The following is an 8,610-nucleotide window of genomic DNA, read 5'->3' as shown; positions in this document are numbered from 1 at the left end:
AGAAACGGACTTTGGTGTGGACTGTCTCTTTAAGATTGTTGGTAAAGCCAAGAAGTGCGGCTGAATCATCACAGCAACTGTTTGCATTGGAACCATGTTGCTTTACCAGCCAATGAATGGATCCTGTTGTTCTCAGTTTCTAATGCAACTGCATGTAAAACAAATCTACAAAAAAGTCAGTGCATGTGCTCTGCCTGATTTTATGATATATCGTAAATAACATTCTTCAGGTGACACTTTAAAGGGCCGCTTCACACATTGTTGAATACCTTATTTTCTTATTTCACCCTGGTGATAATTAGCCATGCAGATAATTAGTATGTTCAGATATCTGCCCCTTAACACATTACAATTTGGACTTATAAGTAAGTGTAAGTTGTAACTAACTTACAGTTGAAAATTTAGACCATTTTTAAAAATGTTGGGTTTGTGGATTTTATTTTTTGGGGGTTTCTTACAAATGTACTTTTTGTAATGCTCCAATCAAAACAAAACTATTATGCTTTTGTAATTTGAACGAACCTCCTCTTCAATCAACCTCTATCTGTTGTGTGGGTGTAGGAAACTAACTGTAACCGCTGCCTCAAAACTGGAGTTACCTTGAAAGCAGCAAAGGTGTAAATATTGAAGGGCTTCCTACACTCAGTATGGCTCTGATTGCCAGATGCCTAATTGACCAGTATGCAATCAGAGGGGTAATGAAATCTATGCTCTCTCTCTATGCATCAGCACACCTGGAATGAAATGCAATGCAGTGTTCATACTTTCAACTGCAGAGTCTGTTACATTACACCATATCACCTGAGCTAGTGTGCATATATTAAACTGCATCCAATTGGCTAAGCACTGAGGTGGAATATTATGCAAATGTCTAATAACAAGTGTACATGATTGAATTCCCTCAGTCACCGGCCAGAAGTGTGTGTGTGTGTGTGTGTGTGTGTGTGTGTGTGTGTGTGTGTGTGTGTGTGTGTGTGTGTGTGTGTGTGTGTGTGTGTGTGTGTGTGTGTGTGTGTGTTCGATCACGCTGTGTTTGCTAACCATGTCTGTCAGTGCGCAGACATCAAGTATTAAAACTGTCAAATTACCGCAGCCTGCAGCGATGTGGCACAGCTCTGCTTTTCACCTGCTTTTGAAAAAATAATTCATTTGTTCCAATCCTCAACCCCGGGTAGTCTTTCAGGAGTTAAATTGTTATTTTTAGTGTGGAAGAAATAAATCTCAAGCCTTAGCGGGAGTGGGTAACGCTCGCCTCTGGAGCCTGGGGCTTTTTTCTCTCGTTGGCTTCTCATCGGGATGGAGTAGCCATTAGGAGAACAATTACATGCACTTGTAAGCTTGCAGAGGCAGAAACTAATTAGGGCTATTTTGGAGCGAATTCACTTGATGCACGAAAATAGAGCACAAGTTGTTCTCCGGGATACAAAGTATTTAATCGCACCCTAGAGAAAAAACCTAACACTGTAAAACAAAGTTGGGTGAAGAAGAAGCTCTGTTTAAATTATTTTGTATCTGACCTTGAAATTGCCGTCTGAAAATAGAAGAAGCCGTTGTTTCTCATCAGTATTTAAGAAGATGGAGTTCTGATGTTTTAATGTCCTGCTGGAAATGTGAAAGGCGTTATGCATTAAGTGTTAAACTGTTCTCATCACTGCTAATTAGTATCATGGAAAAGCGTAGGGTTGTTAAAGTTAACATAGCAGCTAAATCACTAATGTACTTAAAAGAAGTCGCCTCTCATATCGCCTGCAGGAAAAAATTATTTACACGTAACAACAGTCAGACTTCTTTTTACTTGATTTCCCTTTTGCAGGAAACATTGCCAATTAGTCAAACACAACAGCAGCAATGTTGTGCCTGTTTACATAACCTACGTCTATTTTGAACAATATGGATGCATCGAGTGCTTCTCTTGTGGCGCTGCGGAGGAGCACGAGGGGTTTTCTCCCACAGCTGCTTCAAAACCACGCTGAGTGACGGTCTGTCACTCAGCCATCATGTCTGCCTGTCTCCCACTCTTCCTTCCCCCCCATCTTCCTCCTCCTCCTTCAAACCTGCTCCTTGTACATGCACTTGTTCTCTCCCTCCTGCTTTCATCTCCACTCCTGCTCTCTTGTCTCTTGGATCTGTTAGTCCTCTCACATTCCCTCCCCTCTTTATCCCACTAAGGTTTATATTTCATCCCTTCTTCTTCCTTGGTTTCCCCCATCCCTCTCTACCATTCCTTCCCTTGCCTCCACTCATGCGGCCCATCTGCCTTGTTTTACCTTTTGGCAGACTTGGGTATCTCTATATTAAGCCTCCGCCGAGAAGATGTAGAGTCGACACAGAAATATAATGTGACAATGTTGGAGAGGACTCTGAAGCGATGTAAACAACTGAAGGGAAGCAGCATTAATTATCGCCTCTACTTGAGGTGACACATTTCCTCTCATAAAGAAACTTGTGTCAAATTTGGAACAAAAACAATACGAACCCAAGTCTGTCGTTTCTCTTAAAGCAGCGCTAAGAAAGTCGGTGTGTGTGGTTGGCCAGCAGGGTTGGGAGGGGTACTTTACAAATGCATTTTGTTACAGTTACTAGTTACCTGTAAAAACGTGTAATCAGGTGCCAAATCTGAGTATCAAAATACAAAAGTAATCTGATTACTTTCCAGTTACTTTTGCTTTACCTCAACATCAAATGCAATGCAAATTAATACATGAGAAACTTAAAGTGGACCTATCATGCTATATTTGAATAATATAGTGTAGGACCATACCTATATAAGGCATATTTATACTTTTTATTTTTCAAAATACCAAACAGATCATGCATTTTAGCCATTCCTCATTTCGCTCAATTTAACACTGTCTTTGCATCATGGGCTGATTCTGTGAGAACAGCACCATCTACAGGCCTGGCATATGTACTACAGTGTCTCCAGCGCTTTCAAACGGCAATGTCCGTGGCTGTCTCCTCCTGATTGGTGGAGTTGGCCCAATAGCCGTAGCGCCACTTCTGTGACGTCATAGAAGTGTTCAAATCTGGATCAGTCTGTATCAGATCCGTTGCAGCCCCTTTTTAAGAGATTTGGGTATGGAGGAAAATAGAGAGGGTTGTGTTTTCTGACACTTGGTGAGTTCCCTGGAACACCGGGGACACATGTTCATGTTAAAAGACGTACAAAAGTGCATTTTGCATGATAGGTCCCCTTTAAGTGTATTAGGTCAAGACAACAGAACAATGTGACCTTAGAAAAGAGGAAACCAAGATATTTAGGATCAAAAATGATTTTATTTATAGGAAAAGCTGCCTTTCATGAAGCATATTCAGGCAGCAGCCTAACACTGAAACACATGAGCACAGACTACAGTTAAAAAAAAAAAAGCAGAATTAAAATCTGAGCTGACAGAAAATGCTCTGTTTTAGTTTAAAGCACACAGTTAATCTCACACACACTATTTTACAAACATATAGGTTCACCTGCTGAATTAAAAACAGAACAAATGAAGCAAAGAAAGTGAAAACCATGAAGTAGATCCAGGCAGTAGACGCAAAAGCCAAGTTCTACTCGTACAAGGAAAACTTTCGACCACATTCCAGTCTTTAAGTAGCAAAACGTTAACAGTCATTCGCGGAGTAGCCACTGACCTCCCCGCCAAGAAGAGGATAAGTTCCACGGGGCCACGGTTGGGGCCAAAAAAATCCTCAGTGCCTTGGTGACCTCCACTCGCACCACCCGACAGCAAAAGGCGGACAAACCCCTCAAAATAGCAAAGAAGGCAAAATGAACGTACGAATACATACGGCCCCCCCCAAGTACACAACCAAAACCAGCCAACAGCGTTTATCTCGAAAGCCTGCAGTTTCAAAGGTACAAAAAAGGGTTCACGACACAGAACCCGGGACAGTCTACAGGAAGGGAGTTACTTAGAAAACTCTAGAACAGGTTACCTAAGTAGTATCCAGAACCTGACCCTCCGCGAATTTAATTTACAAATTAAGAATAAAATTGAGGGAAGTGCAGATACAGTGACAGAACTTACTACACCTTGAAACGACTGGGAACAAACACAACCAATTCACGAAATCGACTGTTGAAACGGGACGGGTGAAAAAAATCAACCTGTGTCCTGAAGTAACTAATAATTATTAGTAAAGGATCGCCAGTCATAGGATGTGACATACCTTAGGGAGTATACGATTAGCCTAAAGTACCTAGAAAGTAAAACGTCAGACCAGGAATTCCGATAATAAGGTAGAGGGAGTAGAGAGGGTAGGAAAAGAGAAAGGACATAGAGTATTAAGTACGACTAAATCGTAAGAGTTAACCAAGGAAAATAAGGGATGGCCAAAAAGTAAACGTCAACACCCGAACAAACCTCGAAAAAGGGAACGAGCCACGCAAAGCCTCCACAACTCCCTTTAACTACCCAACGCTCCCGCTTCCCCCCCCACCCACTGTCGTTCCTACCCCGCTCCGCTTAATTTAGGTTACAAGAGACATTCAACCCGCCCACACCTAGGGATCATTAGGAAAGACCCCAAGTAGGTTTTGGTATAGAACCCCCCCACCCCCGCCACGCTAATTATTTGCCACCCCAAATTTGTAACCCCGAAGTAACCAGCCTTTTAAGAGGGGCACTGCCCCACCCCGCACCTAAACCCTCCCACCCCCCGCCTTACTACCAATATCCCCCAGACCAATGGTAATTGGGTCCACCCCACACATCCCACCCTTTATAGGACTTAACCCGGAATCATTTCACCCTTTTCACTAAAGTCCAATTATTTAGCCTTAAACACCTTTAAACCCAGAACAAAAACACACACCCCCCCCCAAGGTACACATAATTACACACACAGTAAAACCCAAACCGTTTATACACAGTCCCGGTTTATTTTTTTCACACACAACACAATTTTTTTTTTTTTTATAGAATTCCCCAACACACCCCCCCCAGTCCCTTCACACACACACAAAAGGAGGGGGGGGTTTGTAATTTTTTAAAAACCCCAATGTTCCCCAACTAGGTAAAAAACACACCACCCTGCTAGCCCACAAAACAAACAACACCCTAAACCCCTCCAATTTATTTAATTTGTTTAAAAATTAATTTTTATTAAAAAATTTAAAAAATAAAAATTCCGCGAAAAGGAAAAGGGGTCACGAGGTTTTTTATTCCTGCGAATAACCTTCCAAAAAAACTTTTTAGGTAAAAAAACCCCCCTTTTGGGTAATAATTTTCCACAACAACCCCACCCCCTTTTTTCCCCTAGGTATTAAAGGACACCCCCCCCCTCGTTACCCAAAAAAAGAAAAGGATTTCTGTTTTGTCGTCCGGAAACAAAAAACACAAAAACCTCCCCCACCCCCCGCAACCCAAACCCCCTTTTTTTTTTTTTTTCCGAACCCCCCCCCCTAAAAAAAACCCCTTTCGTTTGGGACGCCCAAATTGGTTTAATTTTTTTAATTTTAATGGGTTAGGGTTTGGAAAATAAAAAACAACCCCCTTAGAAGGGCACCGGGGGGGCCCCCCTTAAAAATGTTTTTCCGTTAATTGTCGTTTAAACAATGCCCATCAAATTTTTGACCCTATATTAAAGGGGATTAAACACGCTTTTTTTTTTTTTTGATGGGGTTCAAAAGGGGGGGTGACCAAGAAAGAAAAAAAACCCCCGGGGGTTTTGGGAAAGGGAAAAGGTAACCCCCCCCCCCCGGAAAACCCCAAAAGGGAGGCCCCAAAACAATAAAAAGCGGCCATTCCAAACCAACAAAAAAATTTTTCCCTTTTTTTTTTTTGCCCCACCTTAAAAACCGGATTGGCCCCAGTAAAAAAGAGCCCCAAAACCCCCTTATAAAACTTCCCCTTTTTTTGTTACCCCCCCTTTTTGGACGCCCCAGGACCCACAGAGAGGGTTCCCCGAAAATTGTGCGGGCCCCCCAAACTTTTAAAACCCCCCCCGATCCGCGAAACAAAAATGACCCCCCCCCTTGTCCCCTTTTTAAAACCGGTAATTTTTTTTTTTCCCCCCTAAACCCTTTAAACCCCCCGAAAAAACCCCTCCCTGCGGAAAAGGTTGGGGGGAAGGGTTTTTTTTCCCCCCGAAAAGGGTTTTTTTTCCCCCCAAACCTTTTTTGTTTGGTTAAAACGGAGGTTTTTTTTTTGGGAAAAAAAAAAAAACCCCCCCCCTTTTAAAGGAACTTTTTTTTTTAAGGGGACCCCCCCTTTTTTTTTTTTAGGGGACCCTTTTTTTTTAGAAGCCGAAAAACCCGAAAAGGGTGTTACGGTCCAAGCCCGCCCCTTTGTTTTCGTCTTCCCCGTTTTTTTCAAACCCTGCCCCCCCAAGTTTGGGGGGTAAAAAAAGTTTTTTTCAGGGGGTTAACCCCCCCCCCCCGTTCCTTCTTTATCGGCAAAACCCCCCCCCCCTTTCCCCTTAAAAAAATTTTTCCGAAAACGACCCAAAAAACCAACCCCTGTGCCCCCCCCCCCCCGCAATTTCAAGGAACCCCCAAACCTTTTTTTGGGTTATTAATTTTTTTTTTCGAATTTTTGAATTCACCCAACAACCAATTCCCCCCCTTTCCCCCCCCCAAAGAAAAAAGCAAAGGGTTGACACCCCCATTTACCAACCCTTAAAAATTTTTTCCCCCTTTTCAATTAATTTCCCCCCCTTAAAAAATTGAAAATGTTCTCCCCCCCCCCCACCCCCTTTGTAAAAATAAAAGGTCCCCTTTCCCCCCCTGAAACCGTTCCTAAATAAAGGGGTTTTTTTAAGGAAAAAATTTTAAGAAAGTTTTTTTCCCCCCCCCCCCTCCAAATCAAAAAACGGGTTTTTTTGCCCCTTTTGGGAAATTTTTGGGTTGAAAAACCCCCGATCCGAAATGTTTTTTTTTTTTTTTACCCCTCCCCTTAAACCCTGGTTCCCCCCAAAATTAAAAAGGGAAAGGAAAAGGTTTTAAGTCCCCCCCTGGTCCCGAAGGTAAACTAATTCCTTTAATTAAAATTTAATAACCCAAACCGACGGGGGGGGTTTTGGTTTTTGTTTCCCCCCTCAAATTAGGAGCCAATTAAAAAAAACCAACCCCCCCCCTGGCTTTGGGAAGGATAAACCCGTGTTGCCCGAAAAGGGGCCCTTTTTTTTTTTTTTCCCTAAACTAAAAAAAAAAATAAATCAATTTAAAAACCTTCCCCCCAAAAAAAAATGATAACCTTTTTTTTTTTTGAAAAGAAAAAAACCGAAAAAAAATAATAGGACCCCCCTTTCCCCCCCCGAATTATTGGAAAAAGACCCTTTCCCCCCCGTCCCCAAACCCGTTCGGGGGAGGCAAATCTCCCCCCCCGAAAAAATAATTAAAAGAGTAGCATAGAAGGTGCCAAATAAAGTGGATTGGGGGGGGGTAAAGTAAAAAGAAAATTTCTCCCCCACCCCCCGCCAAAAAAAGAAATTTGGGTGGAAAGGGTAAGGTTTTCCTTTTTTTCCTTTTAAAAAAAAAAAAAAAAATTTTTTACACCCCAAAAAACCGGGGTGATAATTGAAAAAGACCTTTTTTTTTTTTTGGGGCGAAAAAACTTTTAAATCTTTTTCGAAAAGGGGTAATTGTTTTTCTCCCCCCCCCCCCCCCCGAATTTAAAAAGGAAACCGGGTTAAAATAAAGAAAAAAATGCCCTAAAACCCGAAAAAAAGCCCCTTGAATACCCCCCCTTGGGGTGGGGTTAATTTTTTTTAACAAAAAAGGAAATTTTTTTTTTTTAAAAGGTAATAACCGTTTTTTTTAAGGGAACACCCCCCCCCCCCCCTTGTCCCGTAAAGGGTTTTGTCCACCCTACGACGTCAAACCCTTTTCCGGGGGGTAAAATGGGTTTGGTTTTCCCCCGAAAAACCCCGGTTTTTTTTTTTTTTTTTTTTTTTCTAAGAGAGACCAACCCCAGGGGGTTTTTTTTTCCCCCAAAAAAAACAAAAAAACCCAAAAAAGACCTTGAACTTAAAAATTTATTGCAAACCTCCCCCCTTTTTTTTTTTTCCCCCCCCCGAACCCCGAGGAGGTTAAAAAAAGAAGTTTTTGGGGAAACGAACCCCTTTTCCCCCCCCTTAAAGGGACCAATTGGGACCAAAAACCCCCCCCCCTTCAAGGGGTTTAAAAAGGGAAAGGGTTGGGGAGGTAAAACCAATAAACCCGGTTTTTTTTTTTCCGAAATTTGGTCATAAAAATGGGTGGGTGGCCCGGAAAAGGAAGGAACCCAAACCCCCCTCCCCCCCCCCATAACCCCTTCCACCCCAAGGGGGGGGTTTCCAAACGGGAAGCCTACCCCCCCCCCCCCCCCTCGCGTCGACTCTGATTTGTTTAGGTCTCGGAAGCTTGCAGGACAGTGTGGTTCAAAGTACTTGTCCGGCGTACGGAGTTAGTGACCCTGTAACCACGGTGGCCAGGTCACTTTAATTTTAGACCATTAGTATGGCCCGTCGACCGTTTGTCGTGCCTCCGTGATTCCTCACGACGGCCGTCGCTCCCCTCTTTATCTAAAGTTACATTTCCTAATGCATTCATTTTTTCATTGCCTAGTCTACGGACATGTTGAAGCCCGCTAATGTCACCAAGAGACATCCTATTATGAAATCACACCT

Source organism: Notothenia coriiceps, unplaced genomic scaffold, assembly GCF_000735185.1.
Source record: "Notothenia coriiceps isolate Sejong01 unplaced genomic scaffold, NC01 NC01_scaffold00014231, whole genome shotgun sequence".
NCBI lineage: Eukaryota > Metazoa > Chordata > Actinopteri > Perciformes > Nototheniidae > Notothenia > Notothenia coriiceps.
The sequence above is the reverse complement of the archived record's forward strand: the minus strand, read 5'-3'. Positions refer to the sequence as shown.